At 38.5% G+C, this 26,483-nt stretch overlaps 1 protein-coding gene across 5 annotated transcripts in view; it reads right to left on the bottom strand.

The window, feature by feature from the left end:
* The window catches only part of GPR141 (G protein-coupled receptor 141), a 65,370-nt gene extending 47,276 nt beyond the window's left edge, over nt 1-18,094 (bottom strand). The window contains exons 1-2 of one of the 5 annotated variants that reach the window (XM_030931906.1): nt 17,899-18,088; nt 17,374-17,488 (exon numbers count right to left, since the gene is read on the bottom strand). The gene's annotated coding sequence lies outside the window, so the exon portion shown is untranslated. Of the gene's footprint in view, nt 1-17,373; nt 17,489-17,898 lie in introns of all 5 variants that reach the window. The other 4 variants (XM_030931907.1, XM_030931908.1, XM_030931905.1 and 1 more) reach the window with 4 other exon arrangements.
* Between the last annotated feature and the right edge of the window lie 8,389 nt (nt 18,095-26,483).

The following is a 26,483-nucleotide window of genomic DNA, read 5'->3' as shown; positions in this document are numbered from 1 at the left end:
CCACACTTTGAACATCTACAGACCTTGCCAGTGGGTCTCTACCATCCTCACAGGCATTAAGTCGAGCTGAGGGAGCTGCCTGGAGTCCACACAGCTGTGCTCCTAGCAAAGAAGGAGTGGACACAGTGCCCCACCTCCAGTGCCCTGCATGACTACTGTTATGCCATTTCGGAACTGGAACTATGTTAGAGTGTGTCTTGCTCCAGGGGCATGGAGCTATGGGGGCCCCTTCATCCCTGAAGTTAAGCTGCCATGGAACCACCCCCATTCTGTGGCCTGATATCCACAAGCTGAGCTGTGAGCAACTGTTACACCCTTCCCTGGAGGCCAAGTGACAGTGGAACCACTCTGCCTGCTCCTCCTTCTGCCCCCTTGTCTGGAGCTAAAGCTGAAGCTGTGCAATCCTCGCTGGGGAAACCTTGCTTTGGCAGAACAGCTCCATATACATCTCCCAGTAGTGGCTGTGCCCTGCCTTCAGGGCCCTAAGCTGACACTGCACACTGCCTACTGGGAAAATGGTGTCTTAGTGGAATTCCTTTATCTACCCTTCCCAGTCACTGAGCTCTACCCTTAGGGTAGAGCTGTAGTTTGGATATTTGACCCTCCAAGCCTAATGTTGAAATTTGATCCCCAATGTTAGAATCTAGGCCAAACAGGAGGTGCTAAGGTTATGGGGGTGGATCCCTCATGAATGGCTTGGTGCTGTCCTCATGGTAATAAGTGAATTCTTGCTCTATTAATTCCCATGAGAATTTCCCTGAGAGCTGGTTGTTAAAAAGAGCCTGGCACCTTCCCCATCTCTCTTGCTTCCTCTCTTGCCATGTGATCTGCATACCTGCCATGTTTCTTGTACAGGCTGCAGAACCATGAGCTAAATAAACCAATCTTCTTTATACACTACCCAGCCTCAATATTCCTTCACTGCAACACAAATGGACTAAGACAGGGCCTGAGCTGGAGCTGCACGCTCCCTGGTAGGAAAACAGTTCTTCAGCAGAACAGCTCCATCTACCTCTCCAGTTGTTGCTGCACCCTGCCCCTTGGGGCCTGAGCTCAAGTTGCACAGTCTTTCCTGAGGAAATGGCACCTTGGTGGAGTTGCTTAATCTACTTCTCCTGGTTGCTGCTGCACCCTGCCCCAAGGGCCCTAAGCCAAGGCTGTGCACTGCCTCCCAAGGAAAAAGTGCCCTGGCAGAGCTGCTCCAAAACCCCTCCCAGTCGCTGCTGCACCTGTCCCACAGGACCAATACGGAAGTTGCACACTGCCTCTCATCCCTTTCAATTACTACTGTGCCCTGACACAGGTTTCAGAGCTGAAACAATGCCAGACATCCCAGGAAAACCAGGCCTTGGCTGCCCAGGGCAGTCATACCTCACCAAAGTCTAAGTCAAAGCAAAAACCTGCCTCCCAGGAAATGGTGCCTTGACTGTCTGAAGTGGTCATACACTGCAGTACCTAAGCCGAAACAGTGCCCTATATCCCAAGGAAATGGTGCCTGGGTCATCGAGACTAGTCTTGCCCTCCAGGACTGGCTGAAGTGGCACATTGCCGTTGGGAACTCTGTGTCTTTACAGACTTCAAGCTAAGAAGCTGCACATCTAAGGCTGAATTGACAAGATACCCTATATTCCAGAAAAACAGCTGAGACACCCCATCCTACAGGCAAAATAACTCTAGTATTCTGCTTCTCTGGAGTTAGACTAGCCTGCTAGAGTCTGAACTACTGAGATACCTCTCTTCTGAGGGAATAGTCATTGGTGTGCTGCTTCATGCTCCCGCAGGGCCCTAACAGCTGTGCCCCACCACTCTGGGATACTTGCTGCCACTGTACCTGCTCTCACAGAGTCTGGGATGCTGCTAAGCCCCACCATCCCAGGGTCTAGACTCACCACTAGGAGGTGCTTTATCCCCTTTGTCCCAAGTTGCCACTGAGGCCTATTGGCTCAGTTTACAGAAATACAGCCATACCTGACTCCTCTAGACCATATAGCTAAGACAATCCTAAGCAAAAAGAACAAAGGTAGAGGCATCAAGCTACCTGACTTCAAACTATACTACAAGGCTACAGTAACCAAAACAGCATGATACTGGTACCAAAACAGATATATAGACCAATGGAACAGAACAGAGGCCTCAGAAATAGTGCCACTCATCTACAACCATCTGATCTTTGACAAACCTAACAAAAACAAGCAATGAGGAAAGGATTCCCTATTTAATAAATGGTGTAGGGAAAACCGGCTAGCCAAATGCAGAAAACTGAAACTGGACCCCTTCCTTATGCCTTCTACAAAAATTAACTTTTGTATAAGATGGATTAAAGACATAAATGTAAAACCTAAAACCATAAAAACCCTAGAACAAAACCTAGGCAATACCATTCAGGACATAGGCACGGGCAAAGGCTTCATGACTAAAACACCAAAAGCAATGGCAACAAAAGCCAAAAGTGACAAATGGGATCTAATTAAAGTAAAGAGCTTCTGCACAGCAAAAAAAAAAAAAAAAGAAAGAAAGTTTGCAATCTATCCATCTGACAAAGGGCATATATCCAGAATCTACAAGGAATTCAAACAAATTGACAAGAAAAAGACAACCCCATCAAAAAGTGGGCAAAGGCTATGAACAGACACTTCTCAAAAGAAGACATTTATGCAGCCAACAAACATATGAACAAAAGCTCATCATCATGGGTCATTACAGAAATGCAAATCAAAACCATAATGAGATACCATCCCATGCCAGTTAGAATAGTGATCATTAAAAAGCCAGGAAACAACAGATGCTGGAGAGGATGGTGAGAAATAGGTACGCTTTTACACTGTTGGTAGGAGTGTAAATTATTTCAACCATTGTAGAAGACAGTATGGTGATTCCTCAAGGATCTAGAACCAGAAATACCATTTGACCCAGCAATCTTATTACTGGGTATATACCCAAAGGATTATAAGTCATTCTACTATAAAGACACATGTACACGCATATTTATTGCAGCACTATTCACAATAGCAAAGACTTGGATCCAACCCAAATGCCCATAAATGGTAGGCCGGATAAAGAAAATGTGGCACATATACACCATGGAATACTATGCAGCCATAAAAAAGGATGAGTTCATGTTTTTTTGCAGGGACATGGATGAAGCTGGAAGCCATCATTCTCAGCAAACTAACACAGGAACACAAAACCAAACACTGCATGTTCTCACTCATAAGTGGGAGTTGAACAATGAGAACACATGGACACAGGGAGGGGAACATCACACACTGGGGGCTGTTGGGGGAATGGGGAGCTGGGGGAGGGATAGCATTAGGAGAAATACCTAATATACATAACGGGTTGATGGGTGCAGCAAACCACCATGGCACGTGTATACCTATGTAACAAACCTGCATGTTCTGCACATGTATCCCAGAACTTAAGATGTAATAAAAAAAGAAAAGAAAGAAAAACAGCACGTAATTCAGCCCATCAAAAAAAAAAAAAAAGTCAAAGACAGTGAGAATTCTTAAAACAGCAATAAAAAATATAAAGTCACTCTAAGGGAATCCCCATTAGATTAACAGCACATTTCTTAAGAGAAAGCTAACAGGCCAAGAGAGAATGGGATGATATATTCAAAATGTTAAAGGGGAAAAAAAAACTCCATTCAAGACTACACCCAGAAAAGGTATCTTTCAGAAATGAGAGATAAAAACATCTTTCCCAGACAAACAAAAACTAAGGGAATTTATTACCACTCACCAGCCTTACCAAAACATGCTCAAGGGAGTCCTACATCTAGAAGCAAAAGACAATCATCATGAAAACATGCAAAAGTATAAAACTAACTGGTAGAGCAGATACACAAAGGGAGAAACAGAAAATAATCAAACCTTATACTACAGAAAATCATCAAACCACAATAATAAACACTAAGAGAGGAAGAAAAGAACAAATAATATACAAAACTACAAGAAAACAATTCACTAAATAACAGGAGTAAGTCTTCACCTATAAATAATAACCTTGAATGTAAATGGATTAAATTCTCCACTTAAAAGATATAGACTGACTTGAACCAGGGAGGCAGAGGTTGCAGTGAGCCAAGATGGTGCCACGGCACTCCAGCCTGGGTGACAGAGTGAGACTCCATCTCAAAAAAACAAAGCAAAACAAAACAAAACAAAAAAACAAATAACAAAAAAAAACAAAACAAAACAAAACAAAAAACAAAAAAAGATATAGACTGGATAACTAGGTTAAAAAAAAAAAAAAAAAAAAAGACCCAACTATATTCTGTTCACAATAAACTTACTTCACCTATAATAATACAGATAGACTAGAAGTAAAGAGATGGAAAAAGACATTCCATGTAAAGAGAAACCAAAATTGAGCAGGAGTAACTATACTTATGCAGATAAAAGAGATTTTAATCAAACCTCTAAAAAGATACAAACAAGGTTATCATATAATGATAAAAAGGATCAATTCATAAAGAGAACATACCAATTGTAAATATATATGCCCCAACACCAGAGCACACAGATACATAAAACAAATGTTATTGAATCTAAAGGGAGAGATAGACTACAATACAGTAATCACAGGAGACTTCAACACTTTGTTCTCAGCATGGGCAGATGGTATAGAGAGAAAATAAACAAAGAAATTTGGATTTAAGCTGCACTTTGGATGAAATAGACCTAACTGATATTTACAGAACATTTCATCTAGCAGCTACAGAATACATTTTCTTTTTCATCAACACATGAAACATTCTTCAGGGTAAGTTACATGTTAGACCACAAAACAATCCTCAACACATTTAAAAGAACTGAAATAATATCAAATATATTTCCTTACCACGATGAAATAATCTAGAAATAAATAACAAGAGTGTATTAGGTTGTTCTTGTATTGCTATAAAAAATACCTGAGACTTGGTAATTTATAAGAAAAGAGGTTTATTTGGCTCATGGCTCTGCAGGCTGTACAGGAAGCACAGTGCCAGTATCTGCTTCTGGGAGACCTCAGGAAGATTTTACTCATTGTGGAAGGTGAAGTGGGAGCAGGCACATCACACTGTGAAAACAGGAGAAAGGATGGGTGAAGTGCTACACACTTAAATGAGTGGATCTTGTGAAAACTCTCTCACTATCAGGTGTACAGCACCAAGCCGTGAGAGATCTGCTCCCGTGACCCAAACACCTCCCACCAGGTCTCACCTCTAACACTAGGATTTACATCTCAACATGAGATTCAGAGGGGACATCCAAAGTATATTACAAGAGAAACGTTTAAAACTGTAAAAATGCATGGAAATTAAAAAAAAAAAATGCTCCTGAATGACCAATTGGTCATGAAGAAATTAAGAAGCATATTTTAAAATGTCTTGAAATAAATGAAAATAGAAACCTAAAATTCCAAAATGTATGGAGTACAGCAGAAGAAGTATTAAGAGATAAGTTTATAACAATAAATGCCTACATCAGAAAAGTAGAAAAATTCCAAATAAACAATGTAACAATGTATCTCTAGGGACTAGAAAAACAAAAACAAAACAAACCCCAAATTAGTAGAAGGAAAGAAATAATAACAATCAGAGCAGAAATAAATGAAATTGAAACTGAAAACAAAATACAAAAGAGAAATGAAATAAAAACTTATCTGTTTGAAAACATAAACGAAACTGACAAATGATTACCTAAACTAACCAAGAATAAAAGAGAAAATACCCAGATAAATAAAATCAGAAAGGAAAAGAGACTGTACAATTAATAGCACAGAAATTTAAAATAAAACAAGAATCACTGAAGACTACCATGAACAACTGTACACCAACAAGTTGGAAAACCTAGCAAAAATGGATAAATTCGTGGATACATATACCCTGCCAAGACTGACTCAAGAAGAAGCAGAAACTCTGAATAGACCAATTATTAATAATAAAATTGAATCCATAATTTTTAAAAAGTCTCCCATCAAAGAAAAGCCGAAGACCTCATGACTTTGCTGCTGAATTCTACCAAACATTTAGAAAATAACTAATACTATTTCTTTTCAAACTCTTCCAGAAAATTGAATGGGAGGAAATTCTTTTAAACTCATTCCTCAAGGCCAGCATTAACCTGATTCCAAAACTAGACAAGGATACAACCAAAACAGAAAACTATATCCCTGATGAGCGCAGACGCAAAAATCCTCAACAAAATACTAGTAAACGGAATCTGGCAGCACATTAAAAAGATTATTCACCATGACCAAAAGGGATTTATCCTAAGGATAGAAGGAGAGTTTGACATACGCAAATCGACAAATGTGATATATCACATCAACAGAATGAAGGCCAAAAACCATGTGATCATCTCAACAGATGCAGAAAAAGCATTTGATAAATTTCAACATACCTTCATAAGATTACCAGGGGCCTGAGAGAAGGAAAGAATGAGGATTAACTGTTTAATGAGTAAAGAGTTTTACTATGGGATGATGGAAAACTTCTGGAACTGAATTGTAGTCCTGGTTGCACAACAAACTGAATGTATTTAAGCCACTAAGCTATATGGTAAAATATTTAAAATGGTAAATTGTATATTCTTTACCACAAAAGAAAGGGAAAAGGAATTGTCTTTACAGCAGACTCTCCCTTTAGTCAAGAAAGGAAAATTCTGATAAGCCTTTCAGTGGTATGAATGGGAGATAAGCGCTACTGGTAGTTTCAGAGATGCTTCCAACCTCCATGGACCACATTTCTGTTCAATGGGCCTTCCTCTTGTCAGATGATTATGGCATGAACTTGTTTTTCACATCCCTAGCTGGGGCTTAACATATGGGGAGAAGAACCTGAACTTGTGGAAGTGAAGGCAAGGAGGAAAGAGGACTTCTGGCCAGGAAGGATGAGTGGGTCTCAGTAGCACAGCCTCAGGCCAGGGCTAAAATGAGTGATGGGCACCTCCAGGAAGGGAAGTGCTAATATCTCTGGAAGACATTCTCTAACTGTGAGTTTTGTATATCTTTTTACTACATTGTAATTTTTTTTTTTTTCGGAGACAGAGTTTCACTCTTGTTGCCCAGGCTGGGGTGCAGAGGCGCGATCTTGACTCACCACAACCTCTGCCTCCTGGGTTCAAGTGATTCTCCTACCTCAATCTCCTGAGTAGCTGGGATCACAGGTGTGTACCACCACGCTCAGCTAATTTTTATATTTTTAGTAGAGACGAGGTTTCACCGTGTTGGCAAGGCTGATCTCGAACTCCTGACCTCAGGTGTACCACCATGCCCGGCTAATTTTTGTATTTTTAGTAGAGACAGGATTTCACCATGTTAGCCAGGCTGTTCTCAAACTCCTGACCTCAGATGATTCAACCACCTCCTAAAATACTGGGATTACAGGCATGAGCCACCGCACCCGGCCTACTACACTATAATTTTTTTAAGTTGACACCAAGCATTCAATATAGTTCATGGGCCAGCAAACTACATCCCATGGGCTGGCCACTCATTTTTGTGAATACAGTTTTTATCTGATCACAGCCATGCTTATTTATTTATGTCTGTGGCTGCATTCACACTACAACTATAAGTTGTATCTTTGCAACAGAGGTTGTTTGGCTCACAAAATATAAAATATTTACTATCTGGTCCTTTAAGAAAAAGTTTGCCCCCAAAATAGGTTTGCCACGGATGTTTACTTGTCTTTGAGAGGGAATGAAAGGGGTCTTGACCACTTTTTGGAGTAAAGCCTTCCAGAGAAGTGCAGAGGTCATCTGAAAATAGAGCTCAGGGCAGCAGTCGAAGTGAGAGGAGTGGGTGCTACCAGTCTTGGGGGATTTGTAGAACATGCAAGCACTGCCCAGGGAGTCTCAGAAATCCTCAGAGAGGGGACTAAGCTTCCTGCCACACCCAAGTGAGACCTTGGATCGTAAGACATATTCAAGCTCCCATTCATGAAGGTTCTGGTCTTTGGATTATATCTGGGACTAATCTCAATCCTTAAGGAGATCCGGAAATATGTCCTCGGTAAAGCTGCTAAATGTGTGAAGAAAATGGTGCTTTTTAATATAGAGTGATTCTGCACAGGTTCACTGTATATTATAGTATATACAGTATATACAGCTTTGTATCCCAAAGCAAAGAGTACATTGCTATTTCCTAACAGCCTTTGAGATGAGGGGATGACAAGAGCAGAGGAGAGAGGCACTTTTTTGAATAAGGATGTCTCAGGCATGACACCAACTATATACAAAGCTACTCAGGTTTTTCGTTACCATTTCTTAAAATTTTAAATCTTAAATTTCCCTGAGAAGTGAGTGAATCACATACTAGTTATTATAGATTGGATTTCTTTCAGTGGAATTGTTCCTGGAGTGTGAACAGAGCTACGATTTGATTGATCACAAGTTATTCCCCTGCCCCAGGTAGCTGTAGGAAATTCCCAGGAAACAGTGCACTGACGGACATCATCAATTGGGCAGGCAGTGGAGCGCAGTCTGAACTTCTTTATCAGGGAGCAGAGTAGTGCCCTAAATTCTACTAGACTTGACTTTTGGATTTCCCAGAAAAGCTACCATTTATGCATGATGCTCCAGCTGATAATATCTTCTACCCAGTCTCAGGACACGAAGGGCTCAGATGCTGATGGCAATGCTTTTCATTAACAAAATTTCACCCTCCACTCACACCATCCCAGAGAGTAGGTTACTAGCAACCTTGTAAGAAGTATTTCTCTCTCGTATGTTAATTAAATTTCACAAATTTCACTCTTTTTTAAAAAGTGACTTAATCATCAGGAACTGCAATATTGAGTTGGCCAGTTATTTTGAAATCACAGTTACCTCAAATTTGAAAAGAGAAGCCATCTTTGGACTTAGCAACTACCGCTTTTAGACCATCTGGAGTTCCAAGCCTTCAGTATCTATGGTACATAATCTCCATGATAATACCTTCACCATTTCGTTCACTTATTCACTCATATAACCATTCCAAAGATGCTGAGTACTTACTACGGGTCAAACACTGTTCTAAAATATAAAGGTAGCAAAGGCATCGTTCCTGCCCTTAAGCACATTATGTTTTTAGGAAACAGACTATGCTTAGATTAAGTCTGATTATGATTGTCATGAATAATAACATTGTCATTCAAAGTAAGATGGGACAATAACGCTTTTGGAGAATACTTTGGTATAACGCAGGAAGTAGCTTTGAAAACACTCTGCTGGGGGCGTGCCCAAGATGGCTGAATAGGAACAGCCCCAGCCTCCAGCTCCCAGGGTGAGTGACACAGAAGATGAGTGATTTCTGCATTTTCAACTGAGGTACCGGGTTCATCTCACTGGGGCATGTCGGACAGTTGGCGCTGGTCCGCACATGCAGCCCGACCAGCGAAAGCTGAAGCAGGGCGAGGCATCGCCTCCCCTGGGAAGTGCAAAGGGGGAAGGGAATCCCTTTTCCCAGCCAAAGGAAATTGAGACACACAACACCTGGAAAATCGGGTAACTCCCACCCTAATACTGTGCTTTACCAAGGGTCTTAGCAAACGGCACACCAGGAGATTATATACCACACCTGGCCCAGAGGGTCCCACACCCACAGAGCCTCCCTCATTGCTAGCACAGCAGTCTGAGATCTAAATGCAAGGTGGCAGCGAGGCTAGGGGAGGGGCACCCGCCATTGCTGAGGCTTAAGTAGGTAAACAAAGCCAAAGCCGCTGGGAAGCTCGAATTGGGTGGAGCCCACCACAGTTCAAGGAGGCCGGCCTGCCTCTGTAGACTCCTCCTCTGGGGACAGGGCATACCTAAACAAAAAGCAGCAGAAACCTCGGCAGAGGTAAATGCTCCTGTCTGACAGCTTTGAAGAGAGCAGTGAATCTCCCAGCACAAAGGTTGAGATCTGAGAACGGACAGACCGCCTGCTCAAGTGGGTCCCTGACCCCTGAGTAGCCTAACTGGGAGACATCCGCCATTAGGTGCAGACCGATACCTCACACCTCACACGGTGGGGTACACCCCTGAGACGAAGCTTCCAGAGCAAGAATCAGACAGCAACACTCACTGTTCAGCAATATTCTATCTTCTGCAGCCTCTGCTGCTGATACCCAGGCAAACAGGGTCCGGAGTGGACCTCAAGCAAACTCCAACAGACCTACAGCTGAGGGTCCTGACTGTTAGAAGGAAAACTAACAAACAGAAAGGACACCCACACCAAAATCCCATCAGTACATCACCATCATCAAAGACCAAAGGCAGATAAAACCACAAAGATGGGGAAAAAGCAGCGCAGAAAAGCTGGAAATTCAAAAAATCAGAGCGCATCCCCCTCCTCCAAAGGAATGCAGCCCATCACCAGCAAAGGAACAAAGCTGGATGGAAAATAACTTTGAAGAGTCGAGAGAAGAAGACTTCAGTCGATCAAACTTCTCAGAGCTAAAGGAGGAACTACGTAACCAGCGCAAACAAATTAAAAACCTTGAAAACAGATTTGATGAATGGCTAACTAGAATAACCAATGTAGAGAAGTCCTTAAAAGAAGTGACAGAGATGAAAACCATAACATAAGAACTACGTGACAAATGCACAAGCTTCAGTAACTGACTCAATCAAATGGAAGAAAGACTATCAGCGATTGAAGATCAAATGAATGAAATGAAGCGAGAAGAGAAGTATAGAGAAAAAAGAGTAAAAAGAAATGAACAAAGCCTCCGAGAAATATGGGATTATGTGAAAAGACCGAATCCACATCTGATTGGTGTGCCTGAAAGTGACAGGGAAAATGGAACCAAGTTTGAAAACACTCTGCAGGGTATCATCCAGGAGAACTTCCCCAACCTAGTAAGGCAGGTCAACATTCAAATTCAGGAAATACAGAGAATTCCACAAAGATACTCCTCAAGAAGAGCAACTCCAAGACACATAATTGTCAGATTCACCAAAGTTGAAATGAAGGAAAAAATGTTAAGGGCAGCCAGAGAGAAAGGTCGGGTTACCCACAAAGGGAAGCCCATCAGACTAACAGCAGACCTCTCCGCAGAAACTCTACAAGCCAGAAGAGAGTGGGGGCCAATATTCAACATTCTTAAAGAAAAGAATTTTCAGCCCAGAATTTCATATCCAGCCAAACTAAGTTTCATAAGTGAAGGAGAAATAAAATCCTTTACAGACAAGCAAATGCTTAGAGATTTTGTCACCACCAGGCCTGCCCTACAAGAGATCCTGAAGGAAGCCCTAAACATGGAAAGGAACAACCGGTACCAGCCATTGCAAAAACATGTCAAAATGTAAAGTCCATCGATGCTAGGAAGAAACTGCATCAACTAGCGAGCAAAATAACCAGCTAATATCATAATGACAGGATCAAGTTCACACATAATAATATTAACCTTAAATGTAAATGGACTAAATGGTCCAATTAAAAGACACAGACTGGCAAATTGGATAAAGAGTCAAGACCCATCAGTTTGCTATATTCAGGAGACCCATCTCACATGCAGAGACATACATAGGCTCAAAATAAAGGGATGGAGGAAGGTCTACCAAGCAAATGGAAAACAAAAAAAAGCAGGGGTTGCAATCCTAGTCTCTGATAAAACAGACTTCACACCATCAAAGATCAAAAGAGACAAAGAAGGCCATTACATGATGGTAAAGGGATCAATTCATCAGGAAGAGCTCACTATCCTAAATATATATGCACCCAATACAGGAGCACCCAGATTCATAAAGCAAGTCCTTAGAGACTTACAAAGAGACTTAGACTCCCACACAATAATAATGGGAGACTTTAACACCCCACTGTCAACATTAGACAGATCAACGAGACAGAAAGTTAACAAGGATATCCAGGAATTGAACTCAACTCTGCACCAAGCAGACCTAATAGACATCTATAGAACTCTCCACCCCAAATCAACAGAATATACATTCTTCTCAGCACCACATCGCACTTATTCCAAACTTGACCACATAGTTGGAAGTAAAGCACTCCTCAGCAAATGCAAAAGAACAGAAATTATAACAAACTGTCTCTCAGACCACAGTGCAATCAAACTAGAACTCAGGACTAAGAAACTCAATCAGAACTGCTCAACTACATGGAAACTGAACAACCTGCTCCTGAATGACTACTGGGTACATAATGAAATGAAGGCAGAAATAAAGATGTTCTTTGAAACCAATGAGAACAAAGATACAGCATACCAGAATCTCTGGGATACATTTAAAGCAGTGTGTAGAGGGAAATTAATAGCACTAAATGCCCACAGGAGAAAGCAGGAAAGATCTAAAATCGACACCCTAACATCACAATTAAAAGAACTAGAGAAGCAAGAGCAAACACATTCAAAAGCTAGCAGAAGGCAAGAAATAAGCAAGATCAGAGCAGAACTGAAGGAGATAGAGACACAAAAAACCCTCCAAAAAATCAATGAATCCAGGAGCTGGTTTTTTGAAAAGATCAACAAAATTGATAGACCACTAGCAAGACTGATAAAGAAGAAAAGAGAGAAGAATCAAATAGATGCAATAAAAAATGATAAAGGGGATATCACCACCAACCCCACAGAAATACAAACTACCATCAGAAAATACTATAAACACCTCCACACAAATAAACTAGAAAACCTAGAAGAAATGGATAATTTCCTGGACACTTACACTCTCCCAAGACTAAACCAGGAAGACGTTGAATCCCTGAATAGACCAACAGCAGGCTCTGAAATTGAGGCAATAATTAATAACCTACCAACCAAAAAAAGTCCAAGACCAGAAGGATTCACAGCCGAATTCTACCGGAGGTACAAGGAGAAGTTGGTACCATTCCTTCTGAAACTATTCCAATCAATGGAAACAGAGGGAATCCTCCATAACTCATTTTACGAGGCCAACATCATCCTGATACCAAAGCCTGACGGAGATACAACAAAAAAAGAGAATTTTAGACCAATATCCCTGATGAACATCAATGCAAAAATCCTCAATAAAATACTGGCAAACCGAATCCAGCAGCACATCAAAAAGCTTATCCACCATGATCAAGTGGGCTTCATCCCTGGGATGCAAGGCTGGTTCAACATACACAAATCAATAAACATAATCCAGCATATAAACAGAACCAAAGACAAAAACCACATGATTATCTCAATAGATGCAGAAAAGGCCTTTGACAAAATTCAACAGCCCTTCATGCTAAAAACTCTCAATAAATTCAGTATTGTTGGAACGTATCTCAAAATAATAAGAGCTATTTATGACAAACCCACAGCCAATATCATACTGAATGGGCAAAAACTGGAAGCATTCCCTTTGAAAAGTGGCACAAGACAAGGATGCCCTTTCTCATCACTCCTATTCAGCATAGTGTTGGAAGTTCTGGCTAGGGCAATCATGCAAGAGAAAGAAATCAAGGGTATTCAGTTAGGAAAAGAAGAAGTCAAATTGTCCCTGGTTGCAGCTGACATGATTGTATATTTAGAAAACCCCATTGTCTCAGCCCAAAATTTCCTTAAGCTGATAAGCAACTTCAGCAGAGTCTCAGGATACAAAATCAATGTGCAAAAATCACAAGCATTCTTATACAGCAGTTAACAGACAAACAGAGAGCCAAATCATGAATGAACTCCCATTCACAATAGCTTCAAAGAGAATAAAATACCTAGGAATCCAACTTACAAGGGATGTAAAGGAACTCTTCAAGGAGAACTACAAACCACTGCTCAGTGAAATAAAAGAGGACACAAACGAAAGGAGGAACATAACATACCATGCTCATGGATAGGAAGAATCAATATTGTGAAAATGGCCATATGGCCCGAGGTAATTTATAGATTCAATGCCATCCCCATTAAGTTACCAATGACTTTCTTCACAGAATTGGAAAAAACTGCTTTAAAGTTCATATGGAACCAAAAAAGAGCCCGCATTGCCAAGACAATCCTAAGCCAAAAGAACAAAGCTGGAGGTATCATGCTACCTGACTTCAAACTATACTACAAGGCTACAGTAACCAAAACAGCATGGTACTGGTACCAAAACAGAGATATAGACCAATGGAACAGAACAGAGCCCTCAGAAATAATACCACACATCTACAGCCATCTGATCTTTGACAAACCTGACAAAAACAAGAAATGGGGAAAGGATTCCCTATTTAATAAATGGTGCTGGGAAAATTGGCTAGCCATAAGTAGAAAGCTGAAACTGGATCCTTTCCTTACTCCTTACATGAAAATTAATTCAAGATGGATTAGAGACTTAAATTTTAGACCTAAAACCATAAAAACCCTAGAAGAAAACCTAGGTAATACCATTCAGGACATAGGCATGGGGAAGGACTTCATGTCTAAAACACCAAAAACAACAGCAACAAAAGCCAAAATTGACAAATGGGATCTAATTAAACTAAAGAGCTTCTGCACAGCAAAAGAAACTACCATCAGAGTGAATAGGCAACCTACAGAATGGGAGAAAATTTTTGCAATCTACTCATCTGACAAAGGGCTAATATCCAGAACCTATAAAGAACTCAATCAAATTTACAAGAAAAAAACAAACAACCCCATCAAAAAGTGGGCAAAGGATATGAACAGACACTTCTCAAAAGAAGACATTCATACAGCCAACAGACACATGAAAAAATGCTCATCATCACTTGCCATCAGAGAAAAGCAAATCAAAACCACAATGAGATACCATCTCACACCAGTTAGAATGGGGATCATTAAAAAATCAGGAAACAACAGGTGCTGGAGAGGATATGGAGAAATAAGAACACTTTTACACTGTTGGTGGAACTGTAAACAAGTTCAACCATTGTGGAAGACAGTGTGGCCATTCCTCAAGGATCTAGAACTAGAAATACCACTTGACCCAGCCATCCCATTACTGGAGATATACCCAAAGGATTATAAGTCATGCTGCTATAAAGACACATGCACACTTATGTTTATTGTGGCACTATTCACAATAGCAAAGACTTGGAATCAACCCAAATGTCCATCAGTGACAGATTGCATTAAGAAAATGTGGCACATATATACCATGGAATACTATGCAGCCATAAAAAAGGATGAGTTTGTGTCCTTTGTAGGGACATGGATGCAGCTGGAAACCATCATTCTCAGCAAACTATCACAGGAACAGAAAACTAAATACCGCATGTTCTCCCTCATAGGTGGGAACTGAACAATGAGATCACTTGGACACAGGAAGGGGAACATCACACACCGGGTCCTATTGTGAGGAGGGGGTGGGGGGAAGGATAGCATTAGGAGATATACCTAATATAAATGACGAGTTATTGGGTGCAGCACACCAACATGGCACATGTATACATATATAACAAACTCACACATTGTGCACATGTATCCTAGAACTTAAACAGTAAAAAAAAAAAAAAAAACTCTTCTTCAATTCAAAAAAAAGGAAAAGAAAACACTTTGCAAAGCAATGTCTCAGAAATCTTTGACCAATTGAAAATTGTTTTCAATGTTATTACTTTGAAGGATAGTACTGACTTGCACATACTCTAATCTTTAAAATATTTTTTGTCTGAGTCTGAGTCAGGAAGACTGCTTGAGCCCAGGGATTTGAGACCAGCCTTGGCAACACAGTGAGACCCCCTATCTAAAGAAAAAAAAAAAAAGCAGGCAGGGTGGCTCACGCCTGCAGTCCCAGCTATTCAGGAGGCTGAAGTGAGAGGATCACCTGATTCCAGGAGATGAAGGCTTCAGTGAGCTGTGATTGCGTGACTGCACTCCTGCCTTGGAGACAGAGCCAGGCCTTGTCCCAAAAATATATTTTTAACATATTATTTAACAATATATTTAACATATTTTAGTCACAACATGCTATGTCTCTCATAGTGCTAGCACAATGGCTTATACATAGTAGACATCAGTAAACATTTCACAGGTTCATTGATTTTAAATTTGGAAAGCACTTTTAGAAATTAGCTAGACCTATGGTCCTTAACTTTAATTGGATTTTGGACCACTTTGAAAATCTGATGAAATCCGTGTTTTTCTCATTCAAAAAAGAAAAAAAAAAAAAAAAAAAGCGCTGCCAAGCGCAATGGCTCAAGCCTGTAATCCCAACACGGCCAAGACAGGAGGATCACTTGAGCCCAGGAGTTTGAGACCAACCTGGGCAACATGAGCAAGACCCTGTCTCTATTAAAAAAAAAAAAAAATTAATTAATTAGCCAGGTGTGGTGGCAAGTACCTGTAGTCTCAGCTACTGAGGAGGCTGAGATGAAAGGATCACTTGACCCCTGGAGATTGAGGCTGCAGTCAGTGAGCCATGATTGGGTCACTGAACTCCAGCCTGGGCAACAGAGAGAAAGGCCCTGAAGAAAGAAAGAGAGAGACAGAGAGAGAGAGAGAGAGAGAGAGAAACAGAGGGAGGGAGGAGGGAGGGAGGGAGGAAGGAAGGAAGGAAGGCAGGCAGGAAGGAAGGAAGGAAGGAAGGAAAGAAGTAAGGAGGGAGAGAAAAACAAACACAAAAAACAAAAAAGAAAAGAAAAACACACACTTACATTTTTGCATGCAATTTCAGAGGATTGGTGTATCTCTCTAAAGACCATCCAGATCTCCCTTAGCTGAGCATCTCTTATCTAGTCTACAACTTCCATTTTATAATTGTTGAAAATCATTGCTAGAAGAAGAGTTGGAAAACTGTGTCCCCTAAGTCAAATCTGGCTCACTTCTTGTTTTTGTACAGCCTGTGAGCTACAAATGATTTTTATAGTTTTAAATGGTTATGTAAGTACCAATATATTAGCCTCAGTTCTACCTCTTGGCTTGCAAAGCCTAAAATATTTACTATCTAGGCTTTTGTAGAAAAAGTTTGCCAACCCGTGATCTGGAATCCTTAGATAATATTCCCCCAAATTATGCAACCAGTTACTAGAAAACAGAGGACTAGAGTTCACACCACCTGATTCCTCATTCATTGGTCTTCCTATTACTCCTATTGATTGATTAAAATCCTGACTAATTAATTGATTTAAACCCAATAAAACAGAAAACAAAGACGTGTAATTCTGGAGTACTGACTAAGTAATTTCTCAGATAAGTAATTGTGCAATTATGTAGAACGCTGAAGTCCAGAGAATTAAGTGACCTATCAAAAGTCATATAACAAATTTGTGAAACAAAATTAAATGTCTATAGTCAGGTTCGGCATTACTTATTTTTTAAAAACTTTGCATTATATTTCATTCGACATATTGGAAAAATGTTACTTCTTGGAAGTAGAAAATACTGGTACAGAAGGTATTTTACTTAAAGTAAAATTATTTGAACAGATGTTGTTCCTTTAATTTATCTTATTTAAGAAGTTATTTTCGGATCCTTCCTGTTATGTAGTACTTTAAAAGTGGGATGGAAAGAATTATAATTACCATTATTTCACATGTTATTTTGAATATGCTTCTTTTAGAAATGTCTAAGTGCCTGATTGCTTACAGATTGTTTCCTTCTATTGACTAGGGCTGCCCGAATAGTTTCAAACTCGATCTGAAAATAATGCAGTAATAGAGTTAAAGGATTTTCGTAACAAAAGAAAATTAAGACATCACTTAAAAGATAAGCATTTGAATAATTATACATAAATTCAATAGTGCCAGGTGCCCTAAAAATTTCTATGATACGTTTAGCCGGTTTTTTGACAGAGAGATTCTAAAATCACTTTGGTTCATAGTTACCAATAAAAATTAGGTTTTACTTTCAGAGTAGCGTATCCTAAGCAGTAAGAATAGAACAATCCCTTCTATGAAGGAGGAGTTGTGGTTAGAGAGAATAAGCTTGCTTTTTATAGCAGAACCTTTTGAAGATTCCGAATTAGAACTATGCCAACCAATTCAGTATGCTTTATTTCTACGGCATTTTCATTCATGTCTCCCCAAACCTAAGTCTTCTGCACTTACCTTGAAAATCCAGATTTCTCAGTGATGGCTACAGAGACGGACCACATGTCTGCCTTCCAAATAGGATTCTGTTTCAACAGCAGGGCAGCTGGGGCATTTCCATGCTCTGCATGCATTTGCAAAGGCTCTGGACAGCTTACCAAGCAAAAGGAAGTGAATGTGTTCTAAGTTCCTCAGAATGTCAACAGACCATAAAACCTCAAAACCGTTTGAAACACAATAGTCTTGAAAAACTAAGCTGTTAAACATGAATAGCCCAAGCTGCAAAACTACAGAGAGGCCAATTATGTCAAGAAATATTTATGAAGAATTGATGACTATGATGAATCAAGTTTTTAAAATGTTATTCAAATGAAATTTTGTAGAGAATGGGGAACAAAGTGATATGATCAAAAACAAAAAGGGAAGATAAACTGTGTATTGTTCTTCTGGTGAAGGAGTATGTGTAATATTTCCTTTCAGTAAGGAGAAAATTTCCAGAGTTGCTCTATACCTCACTGGGCTCCCACTTAGGGCTCCCACTTTTATAATTGTGTTAATTAGTTGTTACTGATAAATGACATTGACTGTGATATGGTACTATAATTATGTCATTTAATTAGAATTAAGATAAAAAGCACTTAAAATCAGAGTGTGCTATAGGGGCAGGGGAGGGGAGTAAATTTGTCACAGCTTAACTTCTTAGACTGTCAACATTATCTCCAAAAGAAGCTGTCCACACAGTCATAGAGATGCAATGCAAGTATTGAAAAAAAAAATCGTCAGTTCCTCAAACTGTTTTAACTTTCCTACCATTTTATGACCACTCTATAAATTAGGATTTTTTAAATGTTCTAATTATCATGTAAATCAGTGGTCCCCAACCTTTTGGCACCAGGGAAAGTTTTCATGGAAGACAATTTTTCCACAGACAGGGGTGGGGGATGTTTTCCAGATGATTCAAGCACATTACACTTACTGTGCACTTTATTTCAGTTGTTATTACATGATAATATATAATGAAATCATTATACAACTCATCTTAATGTAGAATCAGTGGGAACCCTGAGCTGGTTTTCCTGCAACTAGATGGTCCCATCTGGGGGTGATGGGAGAAGTGACAGATCATCAGGCATTAGATTCTCATATGGAGCACTGCAACCTAGATCCCTCACATGGACAGTTCAACAATAAGGTTCACGCTCCCATGAGAATCTAATGCTGCTGCTGATCTAACAGGAGGTGGAGCTCAGGCAGTAATGCAAGTGATGGGGAGCAGCTGTAAATACAGACGAAGCTTTGCTGGCTCATTTGTGCACTGCTCCGCTCCTTCTGTACAGCCCAGTTCCTAACAGGCCACGAACCACTACTGGTCTGTGGCCCTGGGGTTGAGAATTCCTGATGTAATGAGCATGATAATATTATATGGAAATTTGTCAGTTAAAAAGTACTAATTTATGAAATATCAACATTTTAAACATTCCCCTACTTTAAAAATCCATTGTGACATTTCACCATTTCAAAAAGACATTTTAAAAGGCATCACAATGATACTGGTCCTGGGTTCTTTCTACTTGAAGGTCCCTAAGCAGAATAACTTTGGTCATTTCGGGTGATTCCTGGTCTTCTTTACAATGCTAAAACACTCATATTTTAGGCAAAATTTTGCAGTTTTGTTTTCATCAGTGTTCACATTTCTTACTCCAAACATAATGTTGTAAGTGCTTCCAACTTTGTTTCTTAGTTTGAAGGAAAGGCCTGTACATCAGGAAACTTCAATTTCAGCAGATGTACGTTCTTTCTGTTATATGCGTTAAAATGTTATCTGCTTCAAAATAACTCATGCTAGAGATATTTCAAGCTTTATTAATCGTAGAGAAGATTGTTGCTGACAAACCCTCCTGCTGAGAGCAGCTTAAAAGAATGAACAGAATGCAAAACCTGTAAGTTCGAAGGCTTTAGAAAGCTGCCCGGGCAATGAGAACTTAAAGAAATAAAATCCCCAGAAGAAGGAAGTACCAAAGAGTGAACCTGATTTTCAACTCTTGAGTACGTTTTACTCAAGGCATTGCTGATTTGAAATTGGACACTGAGAGGTAAAGAAACAGGAGAAATGGAGTGGCTAAGATGCTCAGAAGTAAAGGAAATCTAGTTTAAGAAGCAAAATTAGAGTCTAGAGACCACCAAGGAGGTGGTGCCCTTATAATTACCTCAAAATTTTCAGTTAGGACCCCTGAAGGGCTACACCCTAGGCGAGAGCATGCACTAGAAATATTGTACCATCACGAAGTGGGAGCCCAATTTCAAATCACCTAAATGACTTCATTAGGTAGACAATCACTGAACAGATTAGGAGATTTGCCACCATCATAACAACCTCCTCGCACACACACCAAGCAAAAGTAAAGAGTCTCTGGAGGACAATAACACTAACCAGATCAACAAATTAACAAATTGGTTCTCAAACTTTTTAGACACAATGTCCAAATTTCAATAACTATTAGCAGCCATGTCTGAAGACAAGTCTAGAAAAACAGACCATGAAAATAAACAGAAACAAATGCACAAGGGCATTCAGAATTGATTGGCTTTAAAATAGCTGTAATTAATTGAAGAGCGTACACAAAATATAGAAAATTTACACTGGAGAATTTTTTAATCAAATAGAAATTCTGAAACTGAAAAATAAAATAACTAAAATTACTCAACTGATGAAGACTCATAGAAGATTAGACACAGAGGATGACGGAATTGAAATATAGGTCAGTAGAAAATGTTAGATTGGGCTGGGTGTGGTGGCTCACACCTGGAATCCCAGCACTTTGGGAGGTCAAGGTGGGTGGATCACCTGAGTTCAGGAGTTTGAGACCAGGCTGGCCAACATGGTGAAATCCCGTCTTTACCAAAAATACAAAAATTAGCTGGACATGGTGGTGGGCACCTGTAATCCCAGTTACTAGGGAGGCTGAGGCAGGAGAATCGCTTGATCCCAGGAGGTAAAGTTTGCAATGAGCTGAGATGACGCCATTGCACTCCAGCCTGGGTGACAAGGGCGAAACTCAGTCTCAAAAAAAAAAAAAAACAAAACAAAAAACAAAAAAAGAAATACCAGATTGAGGAATGGCAACAAAAAAAGATAAAAATCATATAAAATCACACAAAAGACAGGAAAGACACAGGGCAAAGTTTTAATATGCCTATAATGTTGCTCTGGAAAGAAACAAGAGGAAGAATTTGGAAGAAACACTATTTTAAAGGGCAATACATTTTTAAAAAATCATAATTAAAAAAAGACATAGACTCAAGAAGCACTATAAATCCTAAAGAGGAAGGAAACAACAGCAAAATCTCCACCAAGGTCCAGTATATAAAACTTTTCAACAATTGCAATGGAACCCAAAGGAAATGGAACAACATCTCCAAAATTATGAAAGAAAATAACTAATTTAGAGTTCTTTATGCAATAAAAATTTCCATCATCTTAATGACAAAATAATAATTTCAGACAAACGGAACCTATGATTTGTAACCTGCCAACACGAACTAAGGGAAATGCTAAAAGGAGTGATTCCGAAAGTGCAAAGGCAATCGCAGGTGAGAGCCAGAACTGCACAAAGAAACCAAGAGCACTAGAAAGAGCAAATGTGTGGGTAAGCCTAAGTACATATCGAAGATGTACAGTAACAATAGTAATCATCTAACAGGATTTAAAATACAGGTAGAGTCAAAGTTCACGACAATAATAGGATAAAACATAGAAGAGTGTTCTAAAATCTTTGCATATTCTTGAAGGTGGTAAAAGTACTAATTAATATTGAACTTTAATCAGTCAAGAACGCTCACCATAATCTTTGGAATAGTCACTAAAAAATAACAACAAAAATAGCAAGATAAAAAAATGGAATGAAGAAATATTAATCCAAAAAATGCCAAAAAGTAGAGAAAAGACATATAGAATGGATAGATAAGTAGAAAACAAAGAGTAAGAGAGCAAACTTAAAACCCCAAATTTGATGATAATAATATGTAAATGCACTGAGCACTTACCAGATTACACTTTAAGGCAAGAAACATTATTGGCAACAAAGAGAGTTAATTTCATAATAAAACTGTCAATCGTTCTAAAACATTACAATTCTGAATTTGTTGCAGTTTTAGTCTCAAATATGTGAAGCAAAATGACATGACGCGAGGGAAAATGGACAAATTCATTATCATAGTAAAAGATTTTAACAAACTTCTCTGTGATACAGCAAGCAGACAGAAATTCAATATGGATATAGTACATTTGAACAATGCAATCAATAAACTTGACCTAATTCATGTACCTTATACTCAGCAAATGCAGAATTCACATCACATGAACAACCTCAATTAACTCAATGGTAGATATAAAACAAATATAACAAATATAATAAGACTGAAATTATAGAATGTATTTTCTGACAAAAGGCACAATTAGGCTAGAAATCAATAACAAAAAGATTATGTTAAAAGCTTTATACGTCTGAAAAGTACTCAATATACTTCTAAATAAATCACAAGCTAAAATGTGAGTACAAATGAAAATTAGGAAATACCGTCATTTGAATGATCATGAAAATTCAACTTATAAAAACTTTAATATTACAGTTCAGGCCATATTTAAATGCACACAGTAGAGGTGGAAAGGTGAAATGAATGAAACTCGAGGTAAGCAGCAAGAAAGAAGTAAGAAAAGTCAAGCAGAAGTCAATGAAAGATAAAACAAATGTATAAAAGAGAAAATAAAACTACAAGTTCGTTCTTTTAAAGACAAATAAATTTAATGCATCTCTAGAAAAATAGAGAAAAAAAGAAAGAGGGCACAAAATCCAAATTCAAGATTTTTTTAAAAGAAGGGGCTTGACTACACATCCCTCAGGTAATAAAATGCTAACAAAAAGATATCATAACAATTTTAGAGCAATGATTTCAATAAAATGCTGAAATAATTTAAAAAGCCATTATTTATATACTAAACTGCCACATGAAGAAATATATAATACAAATAGTTAATATCTAGTAAAAGAAATGAAATCTGTAACTACAACCCTGTGAAAACAAATTTCCAGGCCTAATGATTTTATGTGAATTCTTCTAAACATTTAGAAATAACATCAATTTTATATACATTATTCCACAGCACAGAAAAAAAGGAAAGATTTTCTAACTCATTTTCGGAGGTTATCATAACTTTGATAGCAAAATCCAGCGAGGAAATTATAATAAAGGGCCTAAGCAAAGTCTACTCTGATTTATATAGACACAAAACTCCTACACAAAATATTAGCAAATAAAATCTAGTGATACATATATATAAATTATAGCTGGGCATGCTGGCTCAAGTCTGTAATGCCAGCACTTTGGGAGGCCAAAGCAAGAGGATTTCTTGAGCCCAGGGGTTCAACATTGCAGTGAGCTATGATCAAGTCACTGCACTACAGCCTGAGCAACAGAATGAGACCTGCCTCAAAACAAACAAAGAGAAAAATTACACACACACACACACACACACACACACACACACACACACACACACACACACAATGGCATGGCATTATGGTCAGGCAAGAATTATTCTGACAAGACAAGACATGTAAAAATTAGTGAGTGCAATTCACCACATAGGCAAAACAAAGGAGAAAAATCATAGGATCACTTCAAATAGAGGCAGAAAAATCGCGATAAAATTCAACACCCATCCATGATTTTTTAAAAGGCACCTACAAATGAAGAATAAACGTATACATATAAAATCCTACAGCAAACGACCTGCTTTAATGGGAAAATATTGAATGCTTTCCTCCTGATAGCAAGTATAAGTTAAGGATGCCATCTGTTGCCACTCTTACTAAAGATGTTTTATTGGATCCTAACAGAATGTAGTGAGGCAAAAGAATTAATAAAAGGTATAAATATTGGAAAGAAAGAAGCAACAGAATCTTTATTTGCAAGGGATATTATTTTATACATATAAAATACAAAGACTCCACAGATAGACTTACAGAATAAATTTGTTAACTATTGCAAAGCCAAAAGTTACATATTCATTTTCAAAAGTCAATTGCATCTCACACTTGCAGCAAAGAAGCAAAGAACACAATTTTTAAAATAACATCATTTAAATTAGCATCAAAATGAAAAACTTAAATACCTAGGAATAAATTTAACCGTAGATAAGCAAGTCTTCAATGTAGAATAATATAAAATATTGAGAGAAATTAACAAAGATCTCAATGGGTGGAAGACTACGCAACTATGCATTACTTTCAGGTAAAAAGATTCAATATTGTGAAGATAGCAGCGCTTCCCCAAAACTACCTATATTCAATATATTCGTAATAAAAATCCAAATAAGTGATTTTGTGAAAATTAACAAGTTAATCCAAAAATTTATATGGCAATGTAAAGAGCCTTAAATGTCCTAGACAATGGAAGAAAATACAAATATTTGAAAGACTAAATTACCAGATACCAAGATCTATTTTAAAGATAAAATTATTAAAACAGCATGGTATTAGCACAATCATAAACAAGTATAGTACAGAGTCCAGCAAATGAGTCACATGCATATATGAACACTTATTTACAAAAACGGTGGCAATGTAAAGTAGTGGCGAAAAAGAAAAGAAAGAGGGAAAGAGAGAGAGGCAGGGAAGGAAGGAAGGAGAGAAGGAAGGAAGGAAGGAGAGAAGGAAGGAAGGAAGGAAGGAAGGAAGGAAGGAAGGAAGGAAGGAAGGAAGGAAGGAAGGAAGGAAGGAAGGAATTCTTTTTAATAAATGGTGTTGAGTCGACTAGACATTCAAATCAGGGGGAAAATATGAATCTTGAGTTTCTACCTCACACTATTTGCAAAAAATCAGTTCCAGATAGATTGTTGATCTAAATGTGAAAAGTAAGACAATAAAGCTTCTAGAAGATAACAAAGATTATCTTCTTGACCTTCGAGTATAGGAAAATTTTTTTAAGAATACAAATTTCACTAATCACTAAAAAGGAGACTGAGTGAAATTACTTTAAAATAAGATTTTATGCTCATCAAAGATACCATCAAGACAGTAAAAAGACAAACCATGAAATGAAAGCAGATATATGCAGTTCATATAACTGACCAAAGACTCATATCAAATATGTATAAATGAGAAAAAAGATAGATAATACAATAAAATTAGTACATACAAAATACATGGCAAATTTGCAAAAGAAGGTTTTCTCATAAGTACAGGAGATGTTACTCATCTAAATTTGTCATTTGGTAAATGGTAATTAAAAACAGCTGTGGAATAACACTAAATATATCCCAAATGGCTAAAATTCAAAAGACTCACAATACCAAGTATTGAGGAGGATGTGGAGCAAATAGAATTTGCATACACTGCTAGTGGTACAGCTAAAACTTTACTTCTCAAGCTCAACATACCTTTGTCTCATGATCCAGCAATTTCATTATTAGATATGTACCCAACAGAAAATGCATATGTATATGTGCCAAAAATATTACAAGAATGTTTGCAACAGAAATATGCACATTAGTCACAATCTGGAAATATCCTTGATGTGGCTCAAAAATAAAATGTATTCTTTTTTTAAAAAAAAATATGGACATGTAGTTGCTCTTTAACAATGAAAATGAATGAAATAATTTTACATGCAAAAACATAGATGCATTTCACAAACATAGTATTGAGAACAGAAACCAAAAACAATTCACTGTGTGGTTACATTTATACGAAGTTTAAATACAGAGAAAACTGATCTATGATGCTGCAAGTCCTGCTAGTGGTTGCCACTGGGGGCGTGGGAGGAGTGGGAGCAATTAGGGGAAGAAGGGGTACTTCTGTGCTATCTCTTGATCTGGGTAGTAAGCAGTCAAATGTGCTGACACTGATAATTCATCTGGATGCACTCTTGTGATTTGTGCATTTTTCTGTCTAAACAATATACTTAAATAATGAAAGTTCATTTTTAAATGTTCCACACTAAAAATTTAGTGGTACAGGTGATTTAACACTAATTATTTTCACAGTTCTATTATTATTATCATTATTTTATGACGGAGTTTTCACTCTTGTTGCCCAGGCTGGAGTGCAACGGTGTGATCTGGCCTCATTGCAACCTCCACCTCCCGGGTTCAAGTAATTCTCCCGCCTCAGCCTCCCTAGCAGCTAGGATTATAGGCGCATGCCAATACCTCCGGCTAATTTTTGTATTTTTAGTGAAGACGGGGTTTCACCATCTTGGCCAGGTTGGTCTCGAACTCCTGACCTCGTGATCCACCCACCTCACCCACAGTTCTATTATTTCTAAATAATGATCCAGCCAACATTCTGTTTTCTCACGTGAAGCTTCACATTAAATGTCCTCCTCTTCTGAATTACCTGTATGCTACAGCTCATTTTCCTGGGAACAATGCTAAAACATCCTCTTCCTCACTTTAAAATATATTTGTCCAATGCTTTATCTCATTGAAATAAATGCCAGAACAATTAGTTCCAAATCCATATTTAGAGCTCATTTAGAACAAATTGCATATGGCATTTGTGAGCTTCCAGCTCTCACCTATTACATCAACGTTATTACATGCA

Source organism: Rhinopithecus roxellana, chromosome 6, assembly GCF_007565055.1.
Source record: "Rhinopithecus roxellana isolate Shanxi Qingling chromosome 6, ASM756505v1, whole genome shotgun sequence".
NCBI lineage: Eukaryota > Metazoa > Chordata > Mammalia > Primates > Cercopithecidae > Rhinopithecus > Rhinopithecus roxellana.
This window is presented reverse-complemented; position numbering and strand designations above follow the sequence as displayed.